Genomic DNA, 13,402 nt, shown 5'->3' with positions numbered 1-13,402 from the left:
TGTTTCAGCAACTGAGTTAGCTGTTTCAGCATCGGGACCAGCTGTTTCAGCAACGGGACCAGCTGTTTCAGCAACGGAGTCGGCTGTTTCAGCAATGAAGTCAGCTGTTTCAGCAACGGCCGCTCGTTCCCAACAAGACATATAACTTATCTGCGATCTTTGACTTGTGTTAGCAACAATGCACTTCAATAATTGATAAAATATAAGAGTATTATGGAATTAAATGTAAGACAGATTAACCATATAATAAAGAAGAGGTTTCTATATACCTTGGGATAAAGTGAATGATAAAGACATTGAGGTTCATGGTTTTAAGAGTAAAGTGATGTCAAAATATATAGCAAAAATGGTACATAGTGGAGTCCTAACATCCCCCCCAGCTAAAAATGTTGCATGTCCTCAGGCAACCTCTTCATCCGAATCAGAGTCTGAGTACTGAGACTGGCAATGCAAATTACTCAAGCAGTAGCTGGAGAAGGCGGCGTCTGTAGGAGCTCGGAATCCGCTGTTGGTCTGCAACTGTCGCCATGCCGAGGCTTCCTCTCTGTTAGTCAACTGATAATGACTTTGATATTTTTCTGAAGGCAGCCATAAGATTGGAAAACGGAAATGATACCCAATCCAGTTGACTCCACAATGTTGAATGCAATCAATATACTTAGGGACCCTGGATAATGCAGCTTGAAGATTGAGAGGGTTAAAAGGATGATAATCCTGTCTTTCCTTGCATGACTGCTGCCAAAAGATATCATTGGCCTCCAATGCAGCAGGACCCTTCAATCTAATGTGCTCTTGACACTTAAAAAGGATTGAAGCCTGTAATTGTTCTATGTGCTCACTCATTCCCGGTTTCTGCAAGAATTCATAATACTGTGCTATAAACATGGCTGGGCTTACAGGTTCTGGTCTAATCCACAGGAGTTTATTCTCCTCATTATGACTGCTGGCATTGAACGCAGTCTGCCAGGTGAGCTGATTAGACAAAAATGAAGCAAATGCCCTAATTTGTATATCACCTGCAATTGGAGTAAGATTAACTCTCCTTTCTTCAGGAAGGGCCTCATTATGAAGGTAGAGTTCACACAGCAGATGCTGGTCACTTTCAGGGGCCTCTTTAAAGGTCTCAACAAATTTCTCTGAAGTCAGTACTTCATGTGGTCTGCCATATGCTATTGATTTTATTTGAAAATAAACTAGTCGTTCAGTAAGAAAGAGAGAGTAATTTACAGAGGGTTTACGTGTAACCATCAACTTCCGTACCAATGAAAACATCAAGGCTATCCGTTCCTTAGACTGTCTGGCTTCCTTCTTATATTCTCTGTGCTCTTGCAATATTTGTTCCCAGCTATCCCAGTTAGCATATACATAGTTCTGCCATTGCAACTTATGCTGTTGTAATACTATATTCTGTTCTTCAGCATGTTTCTTCTTCCATCTGTTGAATTGTTCCAATGGGTCCCATAGCCGAGTCTGTGTCTGTTTAACAGAAGTAGTGGGTTGGGACACTATTTCCTCTGTCTGAATGGCTGCCTCAGAGGTAATGCATTGGGGCATTATTTCTTCTGTCGGGATACTTGCATCAGTAGTGTGCTGAGGCAGTGTCTCTTCTGCCGGAATAGCTGCATCAGTAGTCATTTGCTCTGGCAATGTTTCTTCTGTCGGAATATCTGAATCAATAGTAGTGTGCTCTGGCAATGTTTCTTCTGTCGGAATATCTGAATCAATAGTAGTGTGCTCTGGCAGTGTTTCTTCTGCCGGAATAGCTGCATCAGTCCACAAGGGATGAGATATCTCTGGTTTGATTTCTTCTTCTTCTTGCACCATAGGGGGTCCTACTGGTTCTTGTGGAGCAGTAGGGCATTCCTCTTGTATTCCCTCTGTCATGATTGTTTCAGGGAGTGGAATTTCAACTACTTTATAGCCTGCATTCTGATAAATGGTGCCACACTCCTTGCACATATATTCCATACATGGCTCCCTGTTTTGCATTGAGGCTACATGTGCTAATGTATGGAGATTGAGTTCTTTTTCAAAGGCTTCTTGTGCCATGGCTAATTCAGCTCTGTAAGCTTCTAATTCAGACTTCAGGAACTCATTTTCCTGCAGTAGAGATGTCATAGTGTGTGGACCTTGTATGCTGATTATTTCTGTTGGAATATTTTGTTGATGCACGGTGGTAGCTGATTGTTGCACCACAATGGGTGGTTCCTGTGTTTCATCCACCGTGCCAGGAATGGATTCTTGTTCTCCAGTGACTAAATCTGATACCATACTGGGTAGTCCTTGTGTTTCATCAGGAATAAATTCTTGTTCCACAACAACTAGTTCTGATACCATAGTAGGTAGTCCTTGTGTTTCATCCATCGGGCCAGACATGGACTCTTGTGCCTCAGTGACTAGTTCTGTTACCGCAGTGGGTGGTTCTTGTGTTTCATCCACTGGGTTAGGAATGGATTCCTGTGTCTCAATCTCCAGTTCCGGTACCACAGTGGGTGGTTCTTGTGTTTCATCCACCGGGTTAGGAATGAATTCCTGTGTCTCAATCTCCAGTTCTGGTATTTCAGTCACTGGGCATTTCCCATTATCATCCTGGTTGTTGTATTCCTGTGCCTCAGTGACTGGTTCTTGTGGAACAGTCACTGGGCCTTTCTCACTGTCAGACAACTTGGTAGATTCCTTTGCCTCAGTGACTGGTTCTTGTGGAGCAGTCACTGGGCATTTCCCACTATTATCCTGCTTGGTGTATTCTTGTGCCTCAGTGACTGGTTCTTGTGTTTCAGTCACTGGGCAAGTGACTGGTTCTTGTGGAGCAGTCACTTCTTGACCCATAAACAATGTCAGATTATCCCGAGGCACTGGTTTTTGTATGACCATGCCCTCGGACGAGCCAGGTTGGGAGGTTTGTGATGGGGATAAGGGTTTTAATAGAATAGTCGCAGGGTTAGGGGAAATGGAAGTGGATTTTGTCTCAACAGTCTTTGTCCTCTTCCTTTTTGGTAGGAAGGCAGTAAAATCGCTGCCTTTCCTCTTTTTCGAACGGGAGGACTTTTTCTTGGGGACAGGGTTTTCCGGAGGGGTAAGAATTTGGGATGTAGACCTTGTCCGTGGTCTGGAGCTTGTGACTGCTGGGGTTTTCCTCTTTTTCTTAACAGGTGAAGAAGGGGGTGTTAGAGAATCGTCACTAGGGACAGGGATAGTAGAGGGTGTTAGCTTTGCTAACCGAGACGAGCTCGGGGTTGAATTGACCGGGGAATGCGGGGTTTCCTCCTGAGGAATTTCGGGAATATCATGAGGACTTCCAGACGGTTGGGACGTTTGGTCCTGCTGAGAAATTTCGGCCGGCTGGGGAATTTCGGGTGTTTGTAGGGGAATTTCGGCCGGCTGGGGAACTTCAGGTGGGGCTTGCAAAGGTACTTCGAGTGGGGCCTGTGGAGGGACTTCAGGTAGGGCCTGCAGAGGGGGATTTTGCTGAGCAAAACCTCTCTTTATTAGCAGCTGGCATAAGCGGTGATGGGTAAGGGATGACATTGGGGATTTGGCTTGTTTACAATAATACGACATGTTTTTAATACAACCAAGCAGATAATAAGGGATATTGATGAGTCTTCCATTCCTCAAATGATTCAGCAAAACAAAGTCATGATTGTACACTACCTGATAACGCCCCTCGCATGTTAGGTAGTGTTTGACGAATTCTGCTACTGATGGCCATGGTTGAGGAAGTGAATGCAGATTGACCCCGCGGCCTCTGGGTTCCACTTGCTCGTCCGGACGCAGGAACTCTTGCTGCGCGTTAAGAACGACCTGCTTCCTGCTAAACCAGCGAATGCCCTCGGCTGGAAACCCTGATACCTGAACTATGTCATCCTCTGTCACTGAAATGCGAACCCCTCGGACCACTGAGAAATTGTCTTCAAGGTTTTGTGCAAACTCTAATACTTCTTCTGCGTTAAATTCTCCCAACCTTTCAAAATATGCTGTCCACCCTGCTTGTTGGAAGATCTGATACACTTCCGGAAAGAACTGTAGAAGGCTTATGGAGCCGGGCTCGTTTCTAATGGCCGTCCCTCCCATGGCTGAAGCTTTGAGTTTTCGGCAGATGCACAATACAGTATTCTCAGACCCTGATCGGACTAGTTGTTGCAACAAAGGCTGCGCAGTCTAAATGACGGCAAAAATGGATATGATAACCGGCGGCAGGTTGGTTCATGCGAAATGATTTTTTTCCATTTTCGGAATTCCCCCCCCTACGGATGGTGTAATAATGATTGGACGTGGAAAGATATGCAATCATTATGAAATGAAATCCTCTCTTTTCATATGATTTAACCGAATTACATTAAAACCATATACCTTATACTTTACCTTTAATTAATAATTCGAAGTGTCGGTTGCAATGGCTTTAATGATCATAGAAGGGTCTGTGGATTGAAGGTGTAACTGAGTCTGGTATATGCCAAATAATTTTCACCAAAAGTATCGTGAAGAACCAGAAAGCTTCTGTAAGAGCAAGAAGGGATATTACTTTGATGATAACCAATTGCTGAAACTGTTGTTTAAACAACTAAAAAATGAACAATGCATTGCTGAGGTAGGTGTTTCAGCAATCGGAGAAATCGATAATGTATTGCTAAAACAGGTGTTTCAGCAACGGGTGGAATCAATGATATGTTGCTGAAACAGGTGTTTCAGCAACGGAAAAAAACTGGTGTTACGTTGCTGAAACAGGTGTTTCAGCAACGGGAAAAATCAGAGAATTGGGATAACTGACTTAGGTCTGTGAATGGTAAGGGATTATTTCAGCAGTAAGGGGTGGAAAATACTGACTGAAGGAGGATATTTCAGGAGTGGTGGGAGTGATAGAAATAATGTGGGTATGGGGGGATATTGCTTTTAGGAAAAAGGGGGTAAAATGATGGGAAGAAGCTTCTTGATTTAAAGCTTCAGATCTTCTCATGATGAATCTGTCCTCCTTATTGCTTTTCCAGAATCTGCAAAATTCAATTGTAATATGCCAATCCTTGACAGGGATTATTAGTGCTAAATCTAATCTAATAAAAAATATAGTGCAGAAATTTAAGTGCTGTGAGGAGCAGAAGACTCCCCTGGAAAAAGATAATGAATATCAGTCATGCAAGCAGTCTTGAAATCCTCTTTAGAAACAGGGCGCTCATACAAACGGAGCCTATGGCCATTGACTAGTAGAGGTGTTTTAGCATCATCAATTGTTACAAGTCTTACCGTTCCGTTTGGAAAGACATCATCTACTTCATATGGTCCAAGCCACCGTGTACGTAGCTTTCCCTGAAAATTTTCAAACCGAGAATCATACAGCAAGGCCCAATTACCTTTTTGGAACTGCTTGTGTTTGATAATTTTGTCATGCCACTTCATCCTTTGTTGCTGAATCATGTTTGTTTGGTGAATGGCATCCAATCTCTTTTCATCCAACTCCAAAAGCTGTTGCAATCTAGCTGTCTGCACATCATTCAAATCAAGATTAACAGCTAAGGCAGTTTTTAAAGTTTTAATTTCAAATTCCACAGGAAAAATAGCATTTTTACCATAAACCAATTCATAGGGAGAAAAACCTGTAGTGTTTCTCCAAGTAGTCCTGTAAGCCCATAATGCCTCAGGGAGTCTTTGGGACCAATCCTTTCGGTTGTCCTTCACTGTTTTAGTTAGAATGGCCTCTAAAACTTTGTTTGTGCTTTCCACCTGCCCATTGGCCTGGGGGTGGTATGGTGTAGTCATTCTATGTTGAATATGATATTTGTGAAGGGTAGATTTAAAACCATGAGAATTGAATGGAGGTCCTCCATCAGTAACTAGCTCTCTGGGAATTCCAAATCTAGTGAAAATGTCTTCAAACAAGAAGGCCAGAACAGCCTCTTCATTGGCTCTAATAAGTGCTTTGGCCTCCACCCACTTAGTCATATAGTCTGTGCAGACTAATATATAGGTTCTTTGATTGGATGGAGGGTTAATGGGTCCTATGAAGTCCAAGGCCCATCTTTCAAATGGTTCAGAAACTACCTGGGGGTTTAATGGCATTTGGTCTCTATGATTGGGTTGACCCATTCTCTGGCAGCTGTCACAAGCCCTTACATACTTCTTTGCATCCTTGAATAGTGAGGGCCAATAGTAACCCATCCTCAGAATTTTATGCGCTGTTCTTTTATCAGCAAAATGGCCTCCACAAGGGCCATCATGACAAGCTTTCAATATGTCGTACACTTCATCTTCTCTAATGCATCTTCGGATCTCTTGATCAAGCCCAGTATAGAAGAGACATCCGCTTATCCAGCTATACCTGGCACTTTGTTGAACAATTCTTCTCTTTTCTCTATATGACAGGTGTGCTGGTAGTTTTCCTGCAACCAAGTAATTAGCAATATCTGCATACCATGGAGAATGAGCAGAAACTGCAAACAAATATTCGTCAGGAAAACTATCATCTACTGGAATATCATTATCAGTTTTTAACCGTGAAAGAAAATCAGCCACCACATTTTCCTTACCAGGCCGATCTACAATTGTAATATCAAATTCCTGCAATAGTAACAGCCATCTGGTAACTCTAGCATTTGTGACAGATTTGTTCATTAAGTATTTAATAGCTGAATGATCAGTGTGCACAAAAGTAGGATACCCAGTAATATAGTGTCTGAATTTATTAATGGCATAGATTACTGCAAGGAACTCTTTCTCGGTAACTGTATAGTTAAGCTCAGCAGAGGTCATATTCTTACTGATAAAGTATATAGCATAAGGAAGATGATTTTCCTCTTGTCCCAGGACTGCTCCAATAGCAACATCTGAAGCATCAGAGGATATGTGAAACGGAAGATTCCAGTCAGGCCCCCTCAAAATAGGAGCAGTAGACAGCTGATGCTTCAATTCTTCAAAAGCTTTTTGACAAGAATTAGTCCACTTGAATTCAGCATTTTTCATAAGCAATACAAACAATGGAGAAGCTATTTTAGAGAAATCTTTAATAAATCTCCTATAATAACCAGCATGTCCTAAAAAACTTCTCACATCAGTTTGAGTTTTAGGAACAGAAAGATTCTAAATGACTAATATTTTAGATGGATCTACCTGAATACCTAGAGATGAAATAAAATGTCCAAGCACTATTCCCTCACTCATCATCATGTGGCATTTTTCGGTACTTAAGGAAAGGTGGGCTTGAATACATCTTTTAAGTACTTTCTCAAGGTTTTGTAATCCCTCTTCAAAAGACACACCATAGGGGGTAAAATCATCCATAAATATTTCCATACAATCATTCAGCATATCGGAAAAAATTCCTATAACAGCTCTTTGAAAGGTTGCTGGTGCATTGCATAATCCAAATGGGAGAACTCTATAGGCGAAAGTTCCCCAAGGGCTGGTGAAAGTGGTCTTGTCTTGATCCTGGGGTGCAATTTTTATCTGATTATACCCACTGAATCCATCTAGAAAAGAAAAGAATTTCTTCCCTGCAAGACTGTCCAACACCTGATCAATGAAAGGTAAGGGAAAATGATCCTTTTGGGTAGCTTTGTTTAAAGCTCTATAGTCAACACATACCCTCCATTTCCCGTTTTTCTTAGGAACAATTACTAACGGGGAAACCCATTCACTGTCAGATATGGGGTATATAAACCCTGCATTAAGCAATTTTTGAAGTTCTTCTTTAACAATTTCTCGTAAATTAGGATTCATTCGTCTTTGGGGTTGACAAACAGGTCGGCATCCTTCTTTAATGTAAATTCTATGAGTACATAATTCAGAAGAAATACCTTTCATGTCCGTGTAATCCCAGGCAAATGCCTCCTTATATTCGTGTAATAACTTCATTAGTTGCTGTGTTTCAGCATCTGTTAGATCAGGATTTATGTTTAATGTCTTACCGGGTTCAATTTCAACTGCTATGCTCTTAGATGGGATCGTGGTTAAAGTTTGAGATGAATCTTCAGGTTCAATCTTTTCTTGTACATCCGTTTCAAAAATTGCAGTTAATTGATTGTGTGTTTCAGCAATAACAGAAGAAGGTTCACAAATAAAATTATTGATTATCTCATCCTCTGTATTGTCTTTAAGAGTTAAAGCTTGTCCTATAGTTAGAATCGGCTGAACAGCATTATCATCATAATCCATCCATATAGAATCTTCATTATTAACTACTGGCGTAGCGTGAGGATAAAGAGTTAATTGTTTTGTTTCATAACCATTAGAAATTGTCATTGAACCAGATCTGCAACTAATAAATGCATCAGCTGTGGCCAACCATGGCCTTCCTAGAATTAAGGGATGTCCCCCCAGCTTTGTTTTAGTTTGCAATACAACAAAATCAGCTGGATATTTCCAGGATTCAACTGAAATGAGCAGGTCTTCAACAACCCCTTCTGGCTTGATTGTGGAACGGTCAGCTAACTCTAAAATGGTGGGTGTATCTCTGATTGTGTTATTCAGCTGTAACAATTGTGAAGTTTCCAGAGTCATTATATTAATTGCTGCACCTAAGTCTACCAAAACTCGGGGAATTACTGCTTTACCAATCTGAACTGTGACAGTAGGATGGCCAGGATCACCATATTTTACAGGAGGGGCTTTTCCAGACATTAATGCAGACAAGTCTCCCATCACATGTACTGTAAGGGGGTCCTTGGTTTTCCTACCAGGTTTCTTAACACAAATATCCCTTAATGTTTTGGCATAAATTGGTACATCTCTTAATGCTTGTAAAAGTGGAATTTTAATATACAAATTTTGCAATTCCCCCATAAAATTAAAAGCAGGTGTTTCAGCTGTTTTGGTTAAAACCAAACGCTCGGGGAATGGTGGTTCTGTTAATTCAATATTTTTGTTAGGAGGTGGTTGAGCTTCTTTTTGTTTCTCAGTTTCATTTTTATCTGAATCAGTTATGTCATCTATGATAGGCTCTACTACTCTTCCAGATCTCAAGTGAATATCATTACATTGCATAGTAGGAAGTATAGACTGATTCTGAATATCAATGACTTGCACAGCTTTATTATTGGGGTTAGGATTTGGTTGCGCAGGTAGTTGGGGTCTCATTTGGTTGTTTGGTGGGGCATTTGATGGCAGAGAGAGTGATTGTTGGAATTGAGGCATTTGATTTGGGTATGGGAGTGATTGACTATTCCAACTTGGGTTCCAAGGATTGAAAGGAGGTGGTTGCTGTGGAGGCCAAGGAGTCCACATTGAAGGATCAATAAAGGGAGGGTTTTGCATTTGCATGGGTGGGAAATTCATTTGACTGAAAAGTGGGTATTGCATTTGGTTGAAGGGGGGGTAGCTTGTTTGGCCAAAAGCAGAATAATTGTTCCAACGATTAAATGGCATACCAGAGTTCGTACCTTGCCCTTTAGGTTGCCATTGTCTTCTTTGAGTTAGCAGGTAGACTGCTTCAGCTTCTTCCTCCGTTGGCTGCATCGCTGCTTTTATCCCTGGTAGAGATGGACACTGTTCTGTCTCATGATCTTTCTCACAAAGGGTGCAAACTGGTACTTTATCTCTTGGACACTCCCTTAGTGGATGTTTATCTCTACATTTCGGGCAATAGACAGCCAGAGTTGCTTCTGCCTCAGCCTGCTTCTTCTTAACCTGCAAAGTGTCAATCTGCGAAGCAAAAGAACTTAGCATTTCGGTTTTAAATTCTTCAAGCAAATTACCTATCTCTGCTCTTGTTGCTCCTCCATTGGCTGATTTCTGTACCCTTGAATAGGTGGAATCTCTTATTCTGTTTCTTGCAGCTCCCCTAGAACACCTTTTAGCAAGTTCACAAATCTCATCATATGATTCCTTAGATATATCTCCCTTAGCAAGCATATTTAACATATTTAAACAATCATCCCTTAAACCTCTAAGTAATATTGTTTTACGAATTTCCTTACTTATATCTGGATGATCGGATCTCTGTATGTTGTATTGCAATCTTTCGATGTAGTCCTCCAGGCTTTCATCCGATTTTTGTGCCATATTGAATAATTCATCCTTCTTCTCTCTCGTCCGGCAGTAGTCTTGATATTTAAGCAGAAATTTTTGTTTCATTTGCTCCCATGTTGTGATTACCTGACTTCCAAGGCTCATGAACCATCTCAAGGCATTCCCTTTTAAGGTGGCTGGAAACAGTTTCAACTTTTGAGCATTAGTAACATAATCATAACTTCTGCATAAAATATCAAATTCAAAAAGAAATTCGTCAGGATCCTCAGTAGATAAACCATGAAAGTTAGGTAGGGCAGACAATGGGATATTTTTCATTGTTCCTGCAGGAAGATCACTGATGGGAAATCCCAAGGTAGAAAGAGAATTTTCATCCCTTCTTTCTTCTTCAGGACCTGCACGTCCTCCTCCAAAGAGGAAATTATCATTGTTATCTTCCATTGTTGGTCCTCCTACTGCACTTTCTCGATCGTCAGAATCCTCTATTGGTTCTTCAATGTTTCCTACCGGTCGTCCAGCGCTTTCTACTATTTCCTCAATATGTTCTACTATTCTGCTACTTTCCTCTGACTCTTCAGCGCTGACTGCTGGTTCTTCTGTATTTTCAGGACCCACAACTTCTTCTGTTCTGTAATCTGACTGAGGGGAACGCTGAAATTTTGATTTCCGAGAACTCAATCTTTGTGATGATTCAGCCTTTGATACAATCTCGTCAATAAACGTTTTTCGTCCTCCCCAGCCTTTGCCACCTGCGCGGTTATTTTTCTTCTGGTTTCCTCGTCCTCTCATACAATCTGCACATTAGAAAAAATAGATAAATGCTTTTTGAAATCTATAATTACCTTCCCCGGCAACGGCGCCAAAATGTTGGTCGCTCTAATTGTTTTCACAATTCGAGCTCCACATAAATTGTCAACCCGAGAAGGTCTTTTTATTCCAAAGGTAATAGCGCACTGGATATGCTCAATTTCAAAAGCAGCTCAATGTTGTAGTAAAAGAAAGTCACACACATCTGTTTAAATTCATCAATCTATCAATTCACAGTCTACTTAATTAAAGCTGAAGTCAATTAACTTATAGCAGAAACGATTCCTCTGTTACAGAAAAAGGGAAATCAATTTATAAGGAAGGAAATCATTCAACCATAGCAGGAACAGGACCCTATTCCTTGGTGGGAACTTCAGCACCTGCTGCCTGGCACTAATCACACTGTAAAAGAAGTAACCTCAAGAGGTCAAGACCCTATTCCCAGGAACAGGAATCTTCAGCACTTGGCCTCTTGTTCCTAATCACACTGCAAGTAAAAGAAAGCAATCAATGGGAGCAAGACCCTATCCCTCTGTGCGGGGATCTTCAGCACATGCTCTCATCATCCACTCGTGCATTCAAGACATGTAGCGCTAAGAAACAGAGTATCACAAACCATGTAACTAGTGTTTCAGCAACAGAATTAAAGACAATGCAAATACATAAAACAGCTACAGGAATAAAGGGGTGAATCTTGTGAGGAAGGCGGGCCCTTTCCTTCTCACAAGATTCCCCAAGAGAAAGAATTAAACTGGAACGCTCAAAACAAGTCTTTATTCATCTGTCAAGAAACTGATACATTACAAAAAGGAGATTAGCTCCTGTCTCACACAATGCTGTTCTATGAATTACAGTTCGATCCCCTCTAATGATGATGTCTCCTCTTTTTAAAGAGGAGACATCATTTACAATTTTACACAAAAGCGAAGATCTCGATTCTGTTCGAAACAAAACTATTCTGTTCTTTCTTAAAAAGAGATACTGTTACAACCGAGACAACAGAAATGCTATCTTCAAGATAATCCAGGTAACCGTATCTTCGGGCTGCTGCTATTATCCACAAAAAGTTCTTCCAGGATCGCAAATTACGCATAACGGGATTTGCGTGCTTGACGGCTGTTTCAGCAACTGAGTTAGCTGTTTCAGCATCGGGACCAGCTGTTTCAGCAACGGGACCAGCTGTTTCAGCAACGGAGTCGGCTGTTTCAGCAACGAAGTCAGCTGTTTCAGCAACGGCCGCTCGTTCCCAACAAGACATATAACTTATCTGCGATCTTTGACTTGTGTTAGCAACAATGCACTTCAATAATTGATAAAATATAAGAGTATTATGGAATTAAATGTAAGACAGATTAACCATATAATAAAGAAGAGGTTTCTATATACCTTGGGATAAAGTGAATGATAAAGACATTGAGGTTCATGGTTTTAAGAGTAAAGTGATGTCAAAATATATAGCAAAAATGGTACATAGTGGAGTCCTAACAGTGCATTCCACTGAGGTTGTGGCTAAGCATAAGAGTGAAATGAATGAGCAACTGGTTGGGCATAGTATGGATCTGTGAAGGAATAAGGAGAATATGACCAAGGAGGAGGTGTAGACCAGGAAGGATGAGTAGGGGGATCCCAAGAAGGCATGAAAGTGGCTTGATAAGGGTCATAATAGGTCTCGGGTATCCCTTGCAGTTCCTGCTGGTAAGATCTAGGTCCATGTGGCCTCCTTTGGTTCATATAATAGAGTGATTCAGTGGCTCCCTTGGCTCTTTGATATGCAGCTTTGATTCTGGGCAAGGAAGGGCACTGATCTGTAGGATGGTATTCTTCACATACAAAACACACTTCTAGGGAGTGCATTGGACATTCGTTCCTAGGATGCTTTTTAAGGCACCTAGGACAAAAAATGACCAAAGCCCTCTTGGCTTCTTCTTGCTTCTTTTGGATCCGCAAGGTATCCAGTTGCATGGCAAGAAACTGCCTCATGTCACTCTTGAAATCTTCGATCTGATTTGCAAATTCATCTTTGGATAAGGGACTGCTCCCAACATGTCTGCTTGTAGCCATTTGCTCCAGAGGAATGTTTTCTTCTTCTTCTCCCCTAGAGGTTCTTTAAATATGCCTTGATGTCCACCCAGGGGTTCTTTCATCACAACCATCGAAGAAGAACGTTGGCTGTGTGAAGCAGTGGGGGTGTTGTGCAATCATTTTTCTAACTTATCTCTACTCCTACAAAGCATGAAATGAAATCTTTTTGGTTGTTTTTTCTTTTTTTCTACTTCTACTTGCAAAACTGAAATAGATTGAACTGCAACTAACTGTCTTGCTAAAATGAAGATGCGGAATTGAAATGAAAGCAGGAAAGGACTAATCTATTTCGCTCAAATGAAATTGCAGGAATGGAAAGGCTAGTCTACGCTTGCAAAATTGAAATACTAATCTACGCTTGCAGAATTGAAATACTAATCTACGCTTGCAAAATTGAAATTGCGGAATTGAAAGGCTAATATAGGAAAGCAGGAAATGCTAATCTATGAAAGCAGGAAATACTAATCTATGAAAGCAGGAAATACTAATCTATGAAAGCAGGAAATGTCTATGCTACTTTTGCAGAATGAAAATGAACTAAACTACTGAGCAGAAG

This window comes from Pinus tabuliformis, chromosome 4_1 (genome assembly GCF_031772625.1).
Source record: "Pinus tabuliformis cultivar Carrire ecotype Pingquan chromosome 4_1, CPIR1, whole genome shotgun sequence".
Taxonomy (NCBI): domain Eukaryota; kingdom Viridiplantae; phylum Streptophyta; class Pinopsida; order Pinales; family Pinaceae; genus Pinus; species Pinus tabuliformis.
The sequence above is the reverse complement of the archived record's forward strand: the minus strand, read 5'-3'. Positions refer to the sequence as shown.